This window comes from Schistocerca piceifrons, chromosome 5 (genome assembly GCF_021461385.2).
Source record: "Schistocerca piceifrons isolate TAMUIC-IGC-003096 chromosome 5, iqSchPice1.1, whole genome shotgun sequence".
In the NCBI taxonomy this organism is placed as follows: domain Eukaryota; kingdom Metazoa; phylum Arthropoda; class Insecta; order Orthoptera; family Acrididae; genus Schistocerca; species Schistocerca piceifrons.
Window position 1 is genome coordinate 419,757,142 of NC_060142.1, and position 23,034 is coordinate 419,780,175.

A 23,034-nucleotide genomic window follows, 5' to 3' on the forward strand; every position below is an offset into this window, starting at 1 on the left:
GAATATGTGCAGGCGCCATACTCAGACCTTCAAATACCTTGATGAAATGAAGTCAGTCTTTTATATACGATACTGTTTTCCCAATATAGTCCATATCTGTAAACGAGTTACAAGGTATCTTGCTATTTGATAAATGGGGGAATTGATATCAACAACACTGAATATTGTAGAAGCATCAGTTTTATGAATTTTGGATACTTAATAAAATCTCGACCACACAGCTTAAGACTCCAACAAGACATTTTCATGTCTTTTTTGAATTGTTGAAACAGATGACTTTATTTAAATATCTGTTTTTTTAGTACGCCAGCTGTAGGATCTTTCTGAAGCAGAATTTTTTTTAAGTTCCCCCTAATTTAGTGTCTTTCTTAAGCTTTTTGTACTGTCCTCACGTTAAAAAATTTAAAATTTTTCTCCGGTATTCATAGCAATGCTAGCCTTCCCTTTGTCAGTAGAAAGAACCGGTATCTCCTCATATGTATTCAAATGTTTGAAAGGCTTTCCCTCATCTTATGTTAAATTACTTTTCAAAGATTTGCTCTGCGCGGCTGGTCCCGGCGGAGGTTCGAGTCCTCCCTCGGGCATGTGTGTGTGTGTGTGTTTGTCCTTAGGATAATTTAGGTTAAGTAGTGTGTAAGCTTAGGGACTGATGACCCTCGCAGTTAAGTCCCATAAGATTTCGCACACATTTTTTTAAAGATTTGCTGCGGCACAATACTCTAGTGGTTTCGAGTTGCATTTGCAATTTCTTTGAGGAGATATCGTATACATGCGTTCACATTCACAATAATATCCTTAATTGGTATTAACCGGGTGCTGTGTCAAAATTTCCTCGTTTCACAACGACGGAAATCTCAAGGCAATACTCTCTCTGAGTAATTAATAACAGTATCAGACATCACCATACTGCATGCACCTTTTACATTAGTGTGTAATTTTTCCAATTTCTTCTTATGTATGTTTGTAGTGGTTCCCGTTATATCTTCCATGGAACTGAACATAAGGCAGTCTATTTTATTCCACAGGTCTATTTGTACTTTACCAGCAGTGAAAAAATACAGCTGCAGCAACTTATAGTTAGCAAAGTCCATTGTCTCGTCTTTCATAATGTATCCTTTCTTGGAGTAACATTGCTTCTGTGAAACATAAATCCGTTGAGCTGTCCGAAAAATCCTGTTTCATTTTAAAAAGTTCGGTGTGGGAGACGAGTCTCTAATCCGGAACAATAACATTAAAGTACAAATTAACGGGCTTTCTTGCTACATAAAAATTCTAGAAGTCTGGCTGCTGTTGAGATATTCTACTCATAGAATTTTCCGATCACGCAATGAAGCTTTTTAAGACCAGATGTCTTAGCTTCTGAAGATGTCCAGTGCAGCTCTGAATGAACGATTGGAAACTGAAAAGCTAAACTGACCAGGACCATATAGCCCTGGAGATTTGCCAGCAGCCAAGACATCTGGTCGTGAAATCCTTCATTGTATGATAAGGAGACTACAGGAAGAATGCAGCAGTGTTAGAGCCACTGTTGCTTCTAGACTTGGCAGCTCTGTGTACTACGTTTTGCACACTGCATATCCCTAAATCACGAAAAAAAAATGCCACCCGGGGTAGCCGTGCGATCTGTGGTGCTTTCTCATGGTTCGCGCGGCTGTCCCCGTAGAAGGTCCGAGTCCTCCCTCGGGCATGCGTGTGTGTGTTGTCCTTAGCGTAAGTTAGTTTAAGTTAGATTAAGTAGTGTGTAAGCCTAGGGACCGATGACCTTAGCAGTTTGGTCCCATAGGAAATTATCACAAATTTCCAAATTTCCACGAAAAATGTAATCATTTATTCTTCCTACATTACGATAGATACGTTATATGCACTCCAAAATTCCGTTATTCGCTTTCCTTCCTGGTTCTGCAGTTTTACATGTCAGCAGTGTACTTAAAAGATCCGATAAGCTCCATGTAGCACAGGGTCGGCCATGTAGGGTCAAAGGTCATGCGTGCAGTGTGTGCGGGCCACGGGCAGGCCTAGGCCAAGCTTGTCACTCGGCTTTGTTCGGCCCTCCTCGGAGGTTCCCAGAAGAGCGCATCGTTTCATTTATTATTGTGGCATGTCGGTACAACTCTATTAAGCTCGGCTGAATCGTGGTGTCAGCATTGTTTACCCTTCGCTATTTGTTCGTGATATGGAGGAGGTTCACAGGTCCAGTGGCTGTTTGCACAAAAAGACAGCTAGCGATCTATCGCCACTAGCCTTTAAAATAAAAATAAATGTCGCGTGACTAGGGCGTCCCGTCGGGTAGACCGTTTGCGGGTGCACGTCTTTCGATTTGACGCCATCTCTGCGACTTACGAGTCGATAGGGATGAAATGATGATGATTAGGACAACACAAAACCCAGTACCTGAGCGGAGAAAATCTCCGACCTAGTCGGGAATGAACCCGGGCCCTTAGGATTGACATTCTGTAGCGCTGACCACTTTTTTTATCTCATTTTGTTCTATGTTGTTCGCTGAATTTATTCCTGGCGGACGTCCGATGACATCCGTTTAGGTTGTTCGTTCATCCGATCACTCAGTTTTTTTATTACAAAGGGTAGCTAAACCGTCTGACCGAACACGCTGAGCTACCATGCCGGCACCACTCAGGTACCGGGGGCGGACAGCCTGTAAAACGAATGGGTACGACAGAAGAGAGCAATGAGTGCTGAATATACGTTATGCAGTCGAATAAGCGACAAGTACCGCAAATTTGCTATTAAACGTTACAATACCGTACCCAAATATTTAAGGATTTAGTTAGCAACGAAAGAGCTGAAATTTACAACGATCGACAGACAGGATTCATTGTTATTCACATCAAGAAGTAGTTTATGCTAAATCTGGGGGCGTGTGGCACATGAAGAAATTAGTGGTATAAATGGAAAATTTCCGAAATAGTAAGTAAGGCTGAAGTTGTACGCAGGTAGTACATGAAGAAATTGGTTCTATGAGTAGAAAATTTCTGAAGTCGCAAGCGTTAGTCCGCTGTCAGCTGCTACAGTTTTCGATGGAAAGGAGAGAAAAAAATTCAAATGGCTCTGAACACTATGAAACTTAACATCTGAGGTCATCAGTCCCCTACAACTTAGAACTACTTAAACCTAACTAACCTAAAGATATCACACACATCCACGCTCGAGGCAGGATTCGAACCTGCGACCGTAGCAGTCGCGCAGTTCCGGACTGAAGCGCCTAGAACCACTCGGCCACAGCGGTCGTCGAAATGAGCGAAGAGAATGGGTATTTCATACATTACTGCAAAGTGCGTCAGTCAAGTAAAGGTGCAAGTCTGGAACGATTTTTTGATTTAAAACTCGCTATTGTTGAATTTACAAATGACAAAGAAGTACAGGGTCGAAAATTAGAGCATCCGAAATGGGTTGCAAACCTCGCATTTTAAGCAAACTTGACGGCACACTACCCACAGAACACTGCTAGGTGAGGAGCAACTAGTTTCTGATTTGTTGGGGATGCATTTAAAGAGAAAATCACGCTGTAGAAGGAACACATTCCGACAAAAACAGCACCGTTCCATAAGTTTTCTAGCCTCAAAGAAAACACGAGTTCTGAAGGACTCATTGTGGCCTTGAAAGAATTATAGGAATACTTTCCTACTCGCTTTGCGAAAACTACCAACCTTACAGCTGTTTGCAAGACGTTTACCATTTCGGTTGAAAGATCTCTTGAGTATGTGCAGATGTAACTGAGTGATCTGCAAGGTAAGTCCCGCTTTAAAGACAAATCCCTTTAACGTTAACACTGTCCTGGCTCCTACATTTCTTTCGCCAGGTAAAGTGTTGTTGAAAAATATGAAATATAAAACCAAGTCTTACGCTGTGCGATTGCACTGCCATTTAAATGCAGCGCGTTTGTAGTTTCCCCCCTCCTAACATTCGGACAGCGTGACGTGGCGTTACGGAAACTTGGGAGCCCGGCTAAGGTCTATGGCAGTCGTGCCAGGGCATGGCTCGCAGGCGGTATTCTCGGCCACCCCTTATGTAGCATGTGTATATTATCAAGTTGCGTCTTTGTCATTGCCATAACGTTGCATTATTCCACATTTAGAGAGAGCAATTTTTCGTTACACGAAGTAAGTTTTTGTTCATGCCGTTTTGTAATCATCAGAAATGCTGTTCCAAGTTCAGTGCCTTCTTCTCTGTGGGACCTCACCCAGAAAAGGTGAAATAAATTCATAAAGGGTCGTATTCGTGGGTGAAATTTGCTTGCAGATGATCAGGAGACCACGTAACAATGTCAATAAGAAAAAGAAGAAGAGAATTAAGTCTCCATATTCTTAAACAGGGGCTCGTATCTATTGCTTTCGAGTACAGATATAAGGTCAATTCCCTGTACGGAGAACTGGTTCGTGTATGAAGGTCGGAACCCTATTCATCAGTGCAGGCGCAAATTTAAACAGCAATTCACGCCTGCTGCCTCATCAGCAGTTTCGCCCGGTTCCAGGAAGAGCGCCAGTGTATTTTCACTTAAGAGCCATCGTGAAATCACTCTCGGGCCCTCATCTCTTATTAATTATGAATACTGAAAAGAGCGCCAGTATCAGATCTCGCTGGCCGGTCCCGGAGAGTTAATTTGATATTCCGCCACAAAATAACGTGGGCGTCCCAGTAGCGGGGCCGCAGCCGCCGTGCTGCGTGGACAGTGGAGGGACGACTGATTGCGCCGCCGGTCCGGACTCGATCAGCCACGCGCCGACCCGTTCGACTATTACAAGTCACGCCACTCCCCATTATGACAGAATGGGGCCCTCCGGGCGAACAAACTACTGCGTTTTTCCTCGGCACAGTTCTTATGAAGTGAGCCTCGCGTCGGTAAACAAAGCAGATTTAGCTTTAGTATTTCCCTGAGAGTTTGTAATGATTTTTCTCTTGCCCCTTTTGTCCTCTTTCCCGTGAAGTCGCGAAAGAACCATTAGGTTCCGACATCCTCATCTCTCAACGGATGAGCCACGCGTGAGACTTTATTAAAGAGGGTGGGGCGAATAAATGTGGCCGGGAGAATCGAGTTGCAGAGTACAAAGAGAGGCGGCAGAGGGATGGAAATACAATGCTAACCTGACTTTAGAAGGAGTTAAAACAGACCACCATTCATCTCTTGGCCCTTTTGGGTCCTGGTCAGAAAGTTGCTGAAGGCACATGGTAGCTGGACTGTTAGAATTGCTGCAGTCTCATCCGAAATGTTCTGCTGCAATTGTAGGCACATCAATAAAAAGTTTTGCATCACCCTGGTTCCCAGAACTCCTGAAGATAGACGCTGATTCTGGATATTGCATCACAGACACAGTCCCTTTGACTGTTCAGAGATGTCACTAAACCCGCCCAAAGATGTAAACAACCATGCATGAGCAGCGCCTATTAGACGGAGGGGTTCCGAAAGATGATCAGTTCTAGTCGTTCCACCAGGAAGGAGGTACACGGCTCGTGTTGGCTGTAGTTCAACCGTGCGTAGACGGTCAATACCGCGGTTCGATCGTATCCGCATTGTTACTTTCTGCCAGGAAGAGATCTCAACAAGGGAAGTGTCCAGGCGTCTCGGAGTGAACCAAAGCGGTGTTGTTCGCACATGGCCGGCCGTTGTGGCCGAGCGGTTCTAAGCGCTTCAGTCCGGAACCGCGCTGCTGCTACGGTCGCAGGTTCGAATCCTGCCTCGGGCATGGATGTGTGTGATGTCCTTAGGTTAGTTATGTTTAAGAAGTTTCTAAGTCTAGGGGACTGATGACCTTAGATGCTAAGTCCCATAGTGCTCAGAGCCATTTTGTTCGGACATGGAGGAGATACAGAGAGACAGGAACTGTCGATGACATTGCCTCGGTCATGCCGCCCAAGGGCTACTACTGCAGTGGATGATCGCTACCTATGGATTACGGCTTGGTGGAACACTGACAGCAACGCCACCATGTTGAATAATGCTTTTCGTGCAGCCACAGGACGTCGTGTTACAACTCAAACTGTGCGCAATAGGCTGCATGATGCGCAACTTCACTCCCGTCGTCCATGGTGGGGTCCATCTTTGCAACGACGACACCATGCAGCGCCGTACAGATGGGTCCAACAACATGCCGAATGGACCGCTCAGGATTGGCTTCACGTTCTCTTCACCAACAAGTGTCGCGTATGCCTTCTACCAGACAATCGCCAGAGACGTGTTTGGAGGCAACCCGGTCAGACTGAACGTCGTAGACACACTGCCTAGCGAGAGCAGCAAGGTGGAGGTTCCCTGATGTTTTGGGATGGCATTATGTGGGGCCGACGTACGGCACTGGTGGCTACGGAAGGCGCCGAAACGGCTGTACGATACGTGAATGCCATCCTCTGACCGATAGTGCAACCACATCGGCAGAATACTGGCGAGGCATTCGCCTTCATGGACGACACTTTGCACTCCCTTCGCGTACATCTTGTGAATGAATTCCTTCAGGACAACGACATCGTTCGCCTAGAGTGGCAGGCATGTTCTCCAGACATGAACCCTATCGAATATGTCTGGGATACATTGAAAAGGGCTGTTTACGGACGACGTGACCCACCAACTACTCTAAGGGATCTACGCCGAATCGCCGTTGAGGAGTGGGACAATATGGACCAACAGTGCATTGATGAACTTGGGGATAACATGCCACGACGAATACAGGCATGTATCAATGCAAGGTGACGTGCTGCTAGGTACCGGTGTTTACAGCAATCTGGACCACCACCTCTGAAGATCTCGCTGTATGGTGGTACAACATGCAATGTGTTGTTTCACGAGAAATAAAAAGGGCGGAAATGATATTTATGTTGACCTCTATTGCAATTTTTTGCACAGGTTCCGGAACTCTTGGAATCGAGGTGGCGCAAAACTTATTTTGATATGTGTATAAGACTATGAGTGTTGTTCCGATACACCTTAGACTTGAGGGCTCCACATATGAAGTAGTCGCACACTGACAGGAGAGGTGACCTGGGTGTCCAGCGAGGACCGCGACCAGACTGATCTCTGCTAACAACTGTCAGGCTTGAAGATTGTATAAATGTGCACCAACGTTCGGCTGGCTGTATGGGCACTTGCTCTATACTGCTGGAAGTAACTGTAGGTCTTTTCCTCTTTCATTACTCCTGCCACAAATGGTTTCAAAATGTTGGCAGTGTATCGCGCCGAAGTCAGCGACGGCTGAAAGAAGATGGGATCAATGATGCGGCGTACAGACACTGTACACCAAAGTCCAACCTTCTAATCATGCAATGGTAATTCGTGGAAGTTTTGCGAATTCTCCACTGCCCCGAACCCTCGATTCTATAAGCTGTCATAAGCACTCACGTGAAACCAGGCTCCATCAGACATAAAGAATAGATCCATGTCCAAGTCACTCATTGTTATCTCAGTAAACAGCCACTCACAAAACTGGAGGCGCTGAGGAGCATCTGCTGATTTTAGTGCATGAACAACAGACACTTCGTAAAACATCAAAGTGAATAAATAGTGGGAGAGTAAGTCAGTATTAAGAAATTCAAGCACCGATGTATAACGATTGGTTAATGTTGTACAATGTTTGCATGGAAGGGAAATTGTTGTCTTGCTAACAGAAAGATAATAGGCCAGCATTCTGCAGAGCTACTTTCATCGGTGCACTATAACTGTACAGGGCCGGCCGCGGTGGCCGTGCGGTTCTAGGCGCTCCAGTCCGGAGCCGCGCTGCCGCTACGGTCGCAGATTAGAATCCTGCCTCGGGCATGGGTGTGTGTGTGATGTCCTTAGGTTAGTTAGGTTCAAGTAGTTCTAAGTTCTAGGGGACTGATGACCACAGCAGTTGAGTCCCATAGTGCTCAGAGCCATCTGAACCATTTGAACTGTACAGACTTGAAGAGTCGATAACAAAGACATCATCAGTACAGAACAATTCGCCTTCTGATAGAGATTGATGAGAAAACTCTCTGGCTTGGCACACAGTGAAGGAATCTTAGGTTTGGATTATGGAAAAGAACATCTGACTCTGAGACCGCGTCTGGAGATTGGGTGGAAAAGCTGTATGTCGCAATTAGCAGCAGGTCGCGGGACCTGCTACACTACACGGATCTCAGTGTTCAATATGACGAGAAATCGAATCTTGGAAAAGCGGGGTAGAACTAGTGCTTATTTGTAGGAATGCTGTTACGATTAGCCTCATTTTGGAATCCAGTGATTTTTACGAGTGGTTAAACGCTCATTGCGAATGAATCGGTAATGTTAGCTGAATATGCAGTTTCTCAGTCTTCTACCTGATTCAGCCAGTCACTGCATGATCACCGTGTGTTTATCTTCCGGTAATTCATGTACATATTGGGGTCTTGTTCTGTTCCCCTGAACCATCCAGTCTCTGGCGAATTAGATTAGTACTGACTCATGTTAACAACTGGTAATTTTCTTGATCTCTGCACTTCTTGTGATCAGACAGTTCCTGTAATATTCGTAATTTGTTATTCATGTACGCCAGAAGAGAATTTTGTAATAAATATGTATCAATATAGGCCATTGTTTTATTTCGTAACTAGGTGAACATCCTGGTTTTTAACGTATAAGTGGTACAAAAGACATGCCTGACGTTTGCTGGGACCACCTCTACCCTACGAATCATCCATAGAGGAATACCTTTTCCATCGTATGTATGAGTCCACGGAGAGCGATCGAACTATCGGCCAGTACAACCCATGAAGACCCTTCTGGCATTCACAGGGGTATGTCAAAAGCTCAGCTGCACCCTCACTATAGGTGAAGGTTTAAATCATTGTTCGCCTACATGCCCTCGAGACTTGAAATATTGCATCAGAGTCACGTCATTAGAGTACTTCTAGTTCTGGAAGGTATGAAAACTATGGAGCTTGGGATCTTCACACAATAATTCCGGGCAATCTATGCCGATTTATTTCTTTAATTACTTGTAAGACGAAATGGGAGTAGTAACCTATCACTTCTCTTCTTACTTTTCTGTCCGCACGGTTCTATATTTCTCCATAACTGCATGAAGCTCGAAGCACTTCACTTTCCTTCTTTTTCTACAGATATTCATTAATATTAGTGGCCTTCCCACCTTTAAGTGCGTTATCTATTTGCAGAATTACCAGGGCAGTAGAAAAAAAAATGGTTCAAATGGCTCTGAGCACTATGGGACTCAACTTCTGAGGTCATTAGTCCCCTAGAACTTAGAACTAGTTAAACCTAACTAACCTAAGAAGATCACACACATCCATTCCCGAGGCAGGATTTGAACCTGCGACCGTAGCGGTCGCTCGGTTCTAGACTGTAGCGCCTAGAACCGCACGGCCACTCCGGCCGGCAGCAGTAGAAACTTCCACTGTTAAACTTCAAGCTCATAGTAGAGAAATATGTTTGTGTAACATATTATATGAACTGTGAACATTGCTCAGTGCCATGTAACGTAAAGAAAATATTTACATTGGTCTTTGGGCCATCAGTCTTCTGGCTGGGTTGATGCGGCCCATCGTGACTTCCTCTCTTGTGCCAACCTCTTCAGCTCAGAGTAGCATCTGTATCCCACTCCTCAATCATGTCTTCCATGTGGTGCAATTTCTGTCCTTCCTTTCAGTTTTTACCCTCGACAGCTCCCTCTACAACCATGCAAGGTACTCTCTGATGTCTTAACACATATCCTACCATCCAGTCACCCCTTGTCCTTCATATGTTCCTTTTCTTGCCCATTCTGAGGAGAACTTCCACATTCCTTATCTTGTCAGTCCTCCTAATTTTCAAAATCCTTCTATAGCACCACATCTCAAACGCTTCGATTCTCTTCTTTTTCGGTTTTCCCACAGCCCATGATTTGCTACCACACATTGCTGCGCTCCAAACGTACATTCTCGGAAATGTCTCCTTCAAATGAAGGCTTATGTTTACTACTAATAGGCTTCTTTTGTCCAAAATTCCCTATTTCCTGATATACTTCACTTTTTATGTCCTTCATTGGTCCATCATGTGGTTTTTTCTTCCAAAACAGTAAAATTCCTTAACTATTTTTACTTTGTGGTCATCAGTTCTGGCGTTAAGTTCACCGCCAATGTCATATTTGCTACTCCTCATCACTTTCACCTTTCATTTGTTTACTATTAATCCATATTAAACTGTTCATTGTTTTCAATAAGTCTTGTAATTCTTCTACAATTTTACTCAGGATACCAAGTCATCAGCAAATCTGATCACTCATAACCTTTCACCTTCAAATTTAATTCCGCACTTGAGGCTATCTTTTATTTTCGTCATTGCTTCTTCGATAAACGGATTGAACAGTATGGGTGAAGGACTGCATCCCCATCTCACACCCTTTTTAATCCGAGCGCTTCGTTCTTGGTCTTCTCGACTTATTGTTCTCTCTTGATTCATGTACATATTGTATACTGCCGTCTTTCCCTTTAGCTTACTCTTATTTTTCTCAGAATTTCAAAGATCCTGCACCATTTTACATTTTCGAACGATTCTTCTCAGTCGACAAATCCTACGACTGTGTCCTGATGTTTCTTATTTCTTGCTTCTATCACCAGTAGCCAGGTCAAACCGGCCTCTTTGGTTTCTTTATTATTCCGAAATCCAACATTGTTCCAAGTTTTCTTTTCTGTTCTTCTGTATATTATTCTTGACAGCATCTTGGACGCTTGAACTGTTAAAGTGACTGTACGATATTTCTCGCACTTATCTTTCCTTTCTATCTTCGGGATTGTGTGGATGATATTTTACCAGAAGTCGCATGGTATGTCTCCAGTCTCACAGATTCTACACATCAACTTTGATAGTCATGTTGCCAGTTCCCCCATTTATTTTAGAAATTTCGAACGAATGTTATACATCCCTTCTGCCTCATTTGATCGTAAGTCTTCCAGATCCCTTTTGAATACTAAATCCTCTGTGTCTTTCATTTCGGCTATAGTTTCTTTTGGCGGAACTAGCTCCCTGTAACAAAGGCATAATTTGTAAACGTTCTCTATAGTGACTCGTTGAAAGTGTGAGATAAAGGTCATCAGAACAAGTATTATGGCTTCAATGAGCCTGGGGAAACATGAGCTGATAAGGCTAATGTTGACCCTGGGTTCGCGCTTTACACAGCGGTGCTTCAGCGAAACTGCTCCTGCGTGGTTTCCCAAAGGTACTTGCAATCGGTTTTAATCCTGCTGACAGGTGGCTAAGGTGACTTCTTGGCAGAGTCGGGGTCCTTCAGTGAGGTAACTTCCCCTGACTAGTTTTCGAATGGTGTGTGGAACTGACAGTGGCTGTCCCTAAATTTCTTAATCGATTTGATCTGTTTTGGATATGAGTTCTTTAGTCTAGGTACTCCTTGGTGAAATGAAAATGTTGCCCAGGTTAAAGATAAAGGGTAGATATTTCTTCACAAATACAACAGTAATTTACCTTACTCCTTGTAGAATGTTTCGTTCTGAATTGCAGGACTCAGCTGAGATCTCGCGTCGACGTAACTACTTTAGTTAAAATAAAAAAAAGTTTCAAGAATTAGTAAGCTGAGTGCATAACTGGCTAGCACCGAATATGGGTACACAAAGAAAACTATAATAAAAGCGAAGAAGGAAATCAAGAAAGAGAGCGATCTAAGATAGCGGAAGTTTTGAGTCTGATCGTTAAAGATGCTTAGAAGTCTCGGTTGAGAGACTGTTTTCTGCGAATATTTTAATTTTGCAAATTGTCTTAGACAGATTAGGAGGGCTAATTTTTTTCTCTGTTGAAAGAAACTGCAAATTACGGCCTATCGTTGAAGAGATAAGGAGCATTTCATAAGAAGTAGTTTCATGTTGAAGTGCTCATTCGCAATCAACAAGTAAATTCTTAAAATCTATGTGTATTACAGTACCCACAAGAATGAAAAAGTGTATCATGAAATATTTGGAGGACAATTAGACAAGTAGACATTTGATATGTGCCGTTGCAGAAACCTGTATGTTAAGTGATGGCGAGACCATAAATGAATAGAAGAAGAAAACATGAAAGGAGTGTGTTTCACATTCTTCATATGAAAACACCTTTCGTCATCTTCACACAAATTTTACAAGGTCTCTCTCTCCCCCCCCCCCCCCCCTTCCCTTTCTCTCTCTCTGTCTCTGCCTCTGTCTCTGTCTGTTTAGTGCTACCTGCAGGCCTCGTAGTATTACTAGTTTCCATATTTTATGTGGTCATTCTGCAGTTGTTATGAGAGAGGAAGAGAGATTGTTTGGTTTTGTATGTTACTTAACACCTGAATTTATTTTCGGAATCTTAACTATCGACTGCACAGCGTGTAAATGACGCACGCACCTGAACATACGACTGAAGATTGGTGAATATATTTTTAGAAATGTCTCTCTAACAGTGCAGTATTTTGTGAACGTTGGTGGATTTGCTTATTTGTGAAATAAATCTTGTTTCATTCACCTTCTCCTTGCATTATGCTGCAACGTGTGTGATGTTCCTAGAATTTTGTGACGACGGATAATCTTGGCTAAAGCTTGTTGAATAGTTTGAATCATTTCAAAAACTTACGAAGCATAAAACCACAATTTTTTTATTGAAAACTTCAGTGTTGCGTGAAAAGTATGGTGAGTTACGACTTTTCTGTATGGATGTTCTAACGCAAAGGTTGAATTTCTTAGAGTTGCAAGAGGCATTAGTTAAAAAAAATTGCAGATTTTTGACAGCTCCTAAATACTTTCCACGAGATGATATGGATTCCAGACAGCAAGACAGGTGATTTCTTGCGAAAACGTAGACAATAGCTTCAAATTATAGCTCCCAATCTTAATGATAGTGCTTTGTACGAAAAGTAAAAAGAGCAAAACGTAAATTATTCTGTGAAACTTAATCTTGGTTTCTCTTCCAGTGGGTCTACAGCACACTTGATGTCGAGGAATGACGTAATTTTATTTTGGGTACAGGTTTCTGCTGCACTGTTAATGTATTTATTCGTGATTACAGAGTTACAAGATAAGCTCATTTCGGCGCTTTGCCATTATTAAACGTAACTGTGCAAATTGTATAATAGGTATAATATTGTTTCTAAGCCTACGTTAGTTTCTGTGTCTACATATGGAACATTGTGCTTATTCTTAGCTCGTATGACGTGGTCCATGTTGCAATTTATTGTTTGTTTTTCGTAACATGTCCTCTGTCACTGTTGCAGCCGCATCAGCGATGCGGCGTCTTAACACTGGCATATCGCCCACTTTGGTCACTCACTCACTCACTCACTCACACACACACACACACACACACACACACACACACACACACACATGAAATCCAGCGGGGTACTGTCGAAGGAACATGGTGGCCAGGCAATGGGGCCTCTGCATGCCATACAACGACTGGGAAATTTCGTATACAGGAACTTGCGAAGATCAGTTGACCAATGGGGCGAACCTTCATCTTGTTGGAAGATGATGTTGGGTTGCAAGTCTTGTATCTGAGGGTATACAAAGTGCTCCAACGTGTCCAAGTACACTGATCCATTCACTACGGTTTCTACAGAGAAGAATATTCCAACAATCGTGTATTGAAGTAACCCACACCGGACGTTCAATTTAGGGCTAGCACGAACATGCACATGGGTAGCACTCTAATGCTCCGAGCCACAAATACGAACATAACGTGGATTAACCGTTCCTGATACACGAGAAGGTGACTTTGTCTGATAATGGACATTTTTCCAGGACGCTGGGAATTCGTGTCAATAGCTGCAGCATGTCCGTAGCAAATTGATGTGGCATGGTTTGCTGTTCGGCATCAGATGTTGCAGAACTTGTACTTCGTAAGCATACAAACGAAGACGCTGGAGTAAACTCAACATTCGTGTTTCAAAACTCTTTGGAAAACGTTTACCAGAAAAATGAGCAGATTTGTATGACCACGTTAACGTATAATGTGGTACAAGAGGGGACGACAGTGAAGAGGTAGGTACGGACGTACCGGTATATGCAGCAAAACTAATGGAAAACAAAGGCTTTAATAGATGTACAAAGAGTTAGAGACTGATTGAGGGACGTAAATAGTGAAAAGTGGTATCAACAGTATTGAACTACATGATTATAAAAAAATATGTCCAACTTCGGGAGAGGAATTAAATAATCACACGACCATAGCCAGTGATAAAAAAGAAAAGGAACAAAATTCGCCAAAGTCGCGAACAGCATTTCGCATGCCGTTTCCCAAGGAGACCTCGGTGTGTCTGTAGAGAGCGCGACTGCGGTTTCGCCTGAGAATTTAGTTTTTACCTATTAGCCACTCGACCGCAGAAGCACAGTTCGGTCTTCCAATTTCACACAAGGATGAGCCTTCTGTTTATGGGAGCGGCCTCCTCGCCGTTGAAAAAGTAGTTGGCTCCTCCTTCGTTCCTGCCTCTCTTTGCTTTCGTGTCTGTCACACCTCAGCATGGGTTCAATCTCTAATAAAAATCTATCAACAAAGAAAACAGCTGCCCATTTTCCAGTGGCGTTCAGAATTTGAAATAGTAAAACATTTGACTCGCTGCTCTTCTGTTCTGCTCTGTGCTTGACTAGTCAGTCAGAGAATTGGTGGGCCTGTTTTTTTAGACTACCCCACCAATTGCTTTCACGGGACTGTTGGACAAGGATTTAAAAAGTCTGAAAGTATATTTGCCTCGTGAAATTGTTATACCTTAGCAGAAGAACTTCAAAATGGCTCTGAGCGCTATGGGACTTAACATCTATGGTCATCAGTCCCCTAGGACTTAGAACTACTTAAACCTAACCAACCTAAGGACATCACACAACACCCAGTCATCACGAGGCAGAGAAAATCCCTGACCCCGCCGGGAATCCAACCCGGGAACCTGGGCGCGGGAAGCGAGAACGCTACCGCACCACGAGCCGCGGACGCTGAACAACTGTTCACTTATCATGCAATAAACTTTCGTAAAGGAGCTTCTGTTCTATACCGCTCCCGCCTCTAATTGTCTCTCTCTTTTTCTCGTCTTCACCTGTCTCATAATCATTTCTATTCATCGAAGCACATCCACACTACTTTACGTTTCTCTGGGAACAGTATGAATGCGATTATAATTTAGCAACTAAAGACAAAGAACTAAGTTAAGGGTTTGAAGTTTAATGTGTTTGAAACTCATTAATTGCCATTCATATTTTGCCAGTGTTTGGTGCAATCTTCCATAAAATATTCTAGCAACTGAGGACAGAGCAGTCGACACCATGAAAAGGCATTCCAGTAAGAATGACATTTGTAATACTAACTTGAAAATTTTTATTCGCGGATCATTTCATGTATCCCATGCTCTTGGCTTATACTGTAGACATGTGTCCTAACCAAACAATGTTTGTTCCTTATACCTTCGGCACGCTACAATTAAACGGAACATCTACAGGCAATTAAAATTGCTACACCAAGAAGAAATGCAGATGATAAACGGGCATTCATTGGACAAATATATTATACTAGAATTGACATGTGATTACATTTTCACGCAATTTGGGTTCATAGATCCTGAGAAGTCAGTACCCAGAATAAACACCTCTGGCCGTAATAACGGCCTTCATACGCCTGGCATTGAGTCAAACAGAGCTTGGATGGCGTATACAGGTATAGCTGCCCATGCAGCTTCAACACCATGCCACAGTTCATCAAGAGTAGTGACTGGCGTATTGTGACGAGCCAGTTTCTCGGCCACCATTGACCAGTGCATGGGGGCTTAATTAAATGAATGAAAATAATTTTAAATTTTTGTGGCTGTCTGTCCGATTACGCAGTCTCGTAGACGGTTGGCCCTGACTAGTTTTAGTACGCAATCTGACTGCATAGAATAACAACAAAGAATGAAAGAAAATTTCCGTGAACACAATTAATTAATTAAGTCCCCAGCAACTATAAAACGTATGAAACCAAAGCACAAGTGTAACTGTTCTGTGTGTGGAAGTGTGATTCAACGTACACATCTGGGACGGTTCTTCTTCAATAAGACAAGAAATTTTAAATACCACTTGTACTGAAGTAATTAAAAAAAATAGAAATACTATCAATGCGCAAGAAAACGAGAATTACACTCTAATACAAGAACACGAGCCAGATGCTTTGTTGACTGAACCTGTGACGAGGCATTGTTTAAGACATTGAAATAATGAAAAAAAAGGAAATTTTTTACCTTCATATATATTGACGAAAAGCACTCTGATCATTACAATATCTCCATTCGAACAACATCTGCTGTCTAGCCCATCAAACAACTGCATACAACATGGCCTCAAATAGCACAGCTATCAATATCCTCTCAGCAAGATCTGCACAAGCACTCACTACGACGACATCTCAACAACGACTGACTACCACCACATCTCAACAAGCACTGCCTACTGCCACATCTCGACAAGCACAGCCAGTGGAGGCGGCGGAATAAAACTCTTTGGCGCAATCTCTGGCGCTGTGGCTCAGTGTAGCCACCTTTCATATGCCCTTCCTCCACGGGCCAGAATTTGATGGTATTTTTGCCAGCATTGGTGGTGAAAATACCACCAAATTCGTCCACATAAATACAGACAAAAATAAAAGATAATATTAATACGTAAATATCACATAATTAGATAAAATTTTGGCTTTGCACTGACCTTTCAATAACCTAATATATAAAATACAGTAAGCAATACAAATTCTTTCATACATGTGACTTTACATAATAGTTTACACAATACACAAAAAATCAGTTTATACTAATGTTCACATAAAATGCTTTCAATGATTCAATAAACAAGTAGTTGATAGTTCCAGCAGTAGCACCCAGCAATGGTCAACAGCTGCAAATACCAACAAGTGACATCATTTTAATAGAAGCAGTTCCATCAGTGGCACCCAGCAATGTTGAACAGGTGCAGACACCAACAAGTGACATCATTCAACAGAAACAGTTCCATCAGTTGCACCCAGCAATGTTGAACAGGTGCAGACACCAACAAGTGACATCATTCAGCAGAAGCAGTTCCATTAGTGGCACCCAGCAATGTTGAACAGGTGCAGTCACCAACAAGTGACATCATTGGTTGGTTGGTTGGTTTGGGGAAGGAGACCAGACAGCGTGGTCATCGGTCTCATCGGATTAGGGAAGGATTGGGAAGGAAGTCGGCCGTGCCCTTTCAGAGGAACCATCCCGGCATGTGCCTGGAGTGATTTAGGGAAATCACGGAAAACCTAAATCAGGATGGCCGGACGCGGGATTGAACCGTCGTCCTCCCGAATGCGAGTCCAGTGTCTAACCAAGTGACATCATTCACCAGAAACAGTTCCATTAGTGGCACCCAGCAATGTTGGGTAGGTGCAGACACCACAAGTGACTTCATTTCAGTAGAAGCAGTTCCACCAGTGGCACCCAGCAATGTTGAGCAGGTGCAGACACCAACAAGTGACATTTTCAGTAGAAGCAGTTCCATCCGTGGCACCCAGCAATGTTGAGCAGGTGCAGACAGCAACAAGTGACAACATTTCAGTATAAGCAGTTCCGTTAGTGGCACCCAGCAATGTTGAACAGGTGCAGACAGCAACAAGTGACTTCATTTCAGTAGAAGCAGTCCCATCTGTGGCACCCAGTAATGTTGAACAGGTGCAGACAGCAGTCCATAATATTCACTATCACTAATCACACAGTTCATCAGCAGAAATTAAACATTTCTAAGTGGCACACATCAATGTTGAACCAGTGCAGGCATGAACAACAGTTTGAATGCACACACAATTGCTTTTACAAAATTATTCTCAATGCTCTTACACTAAACATACAAATTATAATAAACGCACAAATGATATCAGATAATTGTCATATTAACTGTTACAAACGCACAAATATCAGTAAACCTATAATATTTATGGGTGTCAGTGCAAGCCACTACAAACAAGTAAGATAATATTTAGGAGATAGGTCGGTACCGATTATTTGGGATTAGGAAAGGAAAACACACAAAACACACTCACTCATCTTTCATCCACATTAAGTGCTACTCTGTAGTTGAATAGTGTTAACTGTGTAAATGCAATTCTGTCAAAGATTTTATGATCGACATGTGTATCAAGTAGTAGTGGCAGCAATGTATAACAGTCAATAATAGTCAACATCATAGTCATCATGTCAAGACCAATGTTTGCCAAGCCAATGAAATGTATGGTTGCTGAACAACTGTCAGTGTGCCAAGATATGCAAATACTTCCTCTCTCCAAAAAAAAAAAAAAAAAAATATATATATATACTGCTTATTGATTTAACAAAGTGTGTGTGTAGACAATCTTCTTTCCACTTGAGTGTTCTAGTCTGCCATCTTCATCCTCCTTGTTCCATATAAACCAACAAAAAAAAATATGCTCCTCACTTACTTTACCTCTTATCCATCAAAACTCCAATAATCATCAGCATCGCATAATCTTAATACTTCACTAATACCTCTTACGTCGATACATATAAACCTTATCATCAATATCATTTACCTTACCTCTTGTCCACCAAAACTCCAATAATCATCAACTTCACACAATCTCAATACCTCAATAATACCTCTTCAATACGTCGATACATATAAACCTTATCACCAATATCATTTCACTTCCATAACAACTCTTTCCTCTAGTCAGTCTCCTCGAACAAGTACAGATAAAATCCTAGTGCAAACTTCAATTCATCATCTCATACAATCCGAAGACACAATGTCCACACACAACCTCTGTGTAATCCATCTGACCCAAATCTTCTACTCATTACGAATTTTAAAATACATTTTGGTTACCTTATCCATCATTAAATAAAAGAAATGCATACATGACCTTTAAGAGCCTTTAGTTTGAATAACTTTCAGTAAGTAAGTACGAGTACGGAGTATGAATGATTATGTAAGACTTTGAATGAATAAATCGTAATATTTCACAGTGTGTACACCACTTCAAAAATCATGGCAAAACATAAGCAAACATGTGGAGTATTTCTTGTGTCAAGTATCACTTGCTATTTCAATTGTTCACGAAGAATGCAGTGTAATAACTGTCAATGGTCTAAACCTAGTGTTGGTATGTCATGTCGTTAGTTTCCTTCCTATTAGCATTAATTTATACAGCTTCCATAAAACCTCCAGCTCATGTGACTTCAATGAAGTTTCTTGTACTAATGTCGTTTGTAGCATTATAGTAGTTCATTTTCTTATCTTAAAATATAAGGCACTGAGCGTAAGCAAAACATGCAACAGCGAGTAAATATACTAGTAGAGAACAGAATGTCAACAAGTGGATGCAGCACAATTCCTACAACGAGGCTCTGCCAAGCAAACAATCTATAATTAATACCATAGTGTGACCTAAACTCTATGTTCGTACACAGTATATCAGCATATCTATATACGAAATTAAAGAGTAGTTATGACAACAAACAGAAATGTGTAAATATTCAATCCATACGCAAGCAGCAATTATGTATCTTACATAATAAACAGGTCATTAGCATCATATCAGCATAAGCAAATAAATGTTCATACGTAATCTTAATAAGTAAACATGAAGGCGCAAGCAGATAAATCACAAAGTATAACTTACATACATAACCATATCAGCACAACTAATCAGGTGACAATTATAATTTAAATAAATAAGCACAGCTGGCACATAATAAAAAAAATATGACATCAGTGAAAAAGCATAGCAGCCAAGCGATGCATAATATACACAAGTAACAACCCTGTTCATTAATCAGTCATTGTCAATATCAGTTAACACGAAGTTTGAATCACATAATCGCGAGCAGCAAATTACGTCAAAAGTACGTACCTAAGTGAAAATATGTTACCTGAAAAATAAACTCAATTAATAGTTACCTTTTTAGTTTATTAGTTTCTTCTTCGAAATTACATTCTTCCTGAAAATTTCTCGATAGCAAGTCCTCTTAACGTCGGACACACACAGAATTAACCTGAAGTTCTTAAATATTTTATACAACCGTATCCTGAAAAATACTGAACGTTAAAAACATAATTTATCAAGTCACTATAGCTTTATACTGAATTCATTCGAAGAAATTAGACTGTGTATTTGTTTACGGCTGTCAGTGCATTCGCACTGAGCGCTCGATCAGCTGTAGGTACGCGTGATGTAGGAAGTAATTGTTTGCGGTCAACGACTGCCTTGTGGGCCACGCAGACTTGACTGTTGCTTTGAGTATGTGCCACTGCCAGAACACGGCGCGGTATCCTTGTACTCTCCGTGTGTTTACGTATAACTGTTAGTTTCTCAAAAGTATGTCATTCCACAAAAATTTTAACGTTCGATATATGATGTATTCCCTTAGAGCGCCGAGATTTAAGAGTTTCTACTTCGACAGTGTTATCATGAATGATTTTGTGAACCCTATATGGACCGTTATAAAGCAGAAAAAATTTGCGACACAAGCCTTTTCCTTTGTGAGACAAACGATGAGACTTAATTAACACCCTCTGACCAACCGACAAGACTTTTAAACGACCAGGACGTTTCGCTGATTTCTCTCTTCTAGCAGCTGCAGATGCAATATTTCGTAGAGCCAGGTTGACAACTTCAGAATGCCGCAGTTTCCATGAAGGCGGAAAAGGAACGATTTCAGAAATGCGATTTGTCGGTGCTTTATTTTTTAATATCAATATAGGCGATAAAGAAGTTGAATCATTAGGGAGTTCATTCAGAATGTTTTGAAAAATATGAAGATATTGATCCCAAGTTCTGTGATTCTGATGACAATAAAGTCGACACAATTTATTGATTTCCTTCATCCATCTTTCTGAAGCGTTAAATTGAGGGTGAAAAAGTGAAATGAAAATTGGGTTGATCTTCCGACGCCATAGAGTACGAAGCCAAATTTTAGAGCAAAACTGTGATCCATTATCTGATATAACATTATCAACATGGCCCACTTCTTTAAGAAAATGTTTGATGAAAGCGTTAGATACTGAACGAGCTGTTGCTTTGCGTAAAGGTGTAAAACACACATATTTTGATGTCAATTCCACTGCTACTAAAACGTACGCAAAACCATTAGTAGAACGAACCACTGGACCGAACAAATCGACTGCAGCCATATCCTTTAATTTCGCTGGAATGATAGGAAACAACGGTGCTCTGTGAGAAATAGTTGGCGGCTTAGCCTTTTGACACAATTTGCGTTTGGCAAGAACAGATCGAATACGTTTTTCCATATTACTGAAGTAGCAATTTACTCGTAATTTATGAAAGCATTTTCTGGGACCAAAGTGTGCATAACTGAAATGTGTGTACCAAATCAATTTATTAACCCACTCATCAGGAATACAAACTAACCAAACAGAGTTGTCGACCGATTTTCGTTTAAAAAGAATATCATTGCGAACTAGATAATACTGTCTAATCGCTACGCTTTCCTTTCTCCTCCACTTCTTCTTAATGTCCTTCCAGATTGGATCCTTATTTTGCTCCTTAGCGATGTCCTGGAGCGAAGACGAAATAAAATTCTCAAACGCAAAACCTTGAATATACATCAAACAATAATTATTTTCTTTGCAGTCCTCCTCAGCACTTTGTTTCAAACCCATAGGTGCACGTGATAAAGCATCAGCAATAATATTTGAAGAACCCTGTATGTAAAAAATACTAAAATCAAATTCCTGTAGATACAGCGCCCATCGTGACAATCTGCCATGAGTTAATTTTTGTTGACATAAGAAATTCCAGAGCTCGATGATCGGTGTAAACCTTAGTATGTCTGCCAAACAAAAATGTCCGAAATTTTGTGAAAGCCCAAACAGCAGCCAAGGCTTCAAGTTCCGTAATCGAATAATTCTTTTCTGATTTAGAGAGAACACGACTTCCAAATGCAATAGTCTTCTGTACTACAACGCCGTTTTCTTCTATCTCTTGAAATAAATGTGCCCCCAGGCCTTTGTATGATGAGTCCGACGCCAAACAAAAATCTTTAGACAAATCCGGATGTGAAAGAAGTGGAGCAGCAACTAAAGCATCACGAAGTTGTTCAAATTCTGACTCAGCTTCCTCATCCCAACACCAATTAGAATTCTTTCTAGATAGTTCACATAAACGAGGTGTGACCAAATTGTCCAATCTAACAAAGCGGCTAAGAAAATTACAGACACCAAGGAAACTACGAACATCATGTTTAGTGGTAGGAACAGCGTAATTACGAATAGCGTCTAGTTTCTCTGGATCAGGAAGAATACCTTCTGTAGAAATAATGTGACCGAGAAATTTCACCTGAGAACGACCAAATTCAGATTTTTCCAAGTTCACTGTAATGTCAACTCTTGCAAAAATACGTAATAATGAATCCAAAATTTTGTTGTGCTCACTCCAAGAACGTTTAGCAATAAGAATATCGTCAACATATGAAGTAATATTTTCACGAAGATAAACAGGTAAAATTTCGTTTAAACTACGAATGAATGCTGCTGAAGATACAGTAAGTCCAAACGGTAATTTCCGAAACTGGTAACAGGTACCAAAGGCTAAAAAGGCAGTATATTTTCTACAATCAGGGTGGAGTTCTATTTGCCAAAAACTTGCGCGCATATCAATCGTGGATAAAACTTTAATTCCATGGAAATGTTGAAGAAGTTCATCTAAATTTTGTGGACGGTCAGTTTCAGGAATGATGATATTATTTATCTGTCTGGAATCCAGAACCAAACGAATTGACCTATCCTTTTTAAGAACGACATGTAATGGGCTGGTATAAGGACTGACTGCTGGCTCCATAATGCCTTGATCTAACATGTATTGAAGCTCACTCTTAACCTTGTCTCTGTAAGCCAAAGGAATAGCGTACGTTTTCCCCCGAAATGGTGTGTGTTCTTTTACTTTAAATAAATATTGTAAGCCTTGTATAGTTCCTGTGTGATGACTAAATACTGTAGCATCTGAAGTCAAAATTTGGTACAGTTCTTCTCTTGCAATGTCATCTGCCACTTCAGCTTTATTAACCTTTTCATTAATTAATTCTTCGCTATTAATTATATCATCCATCGCGTCTCTGTATCTAT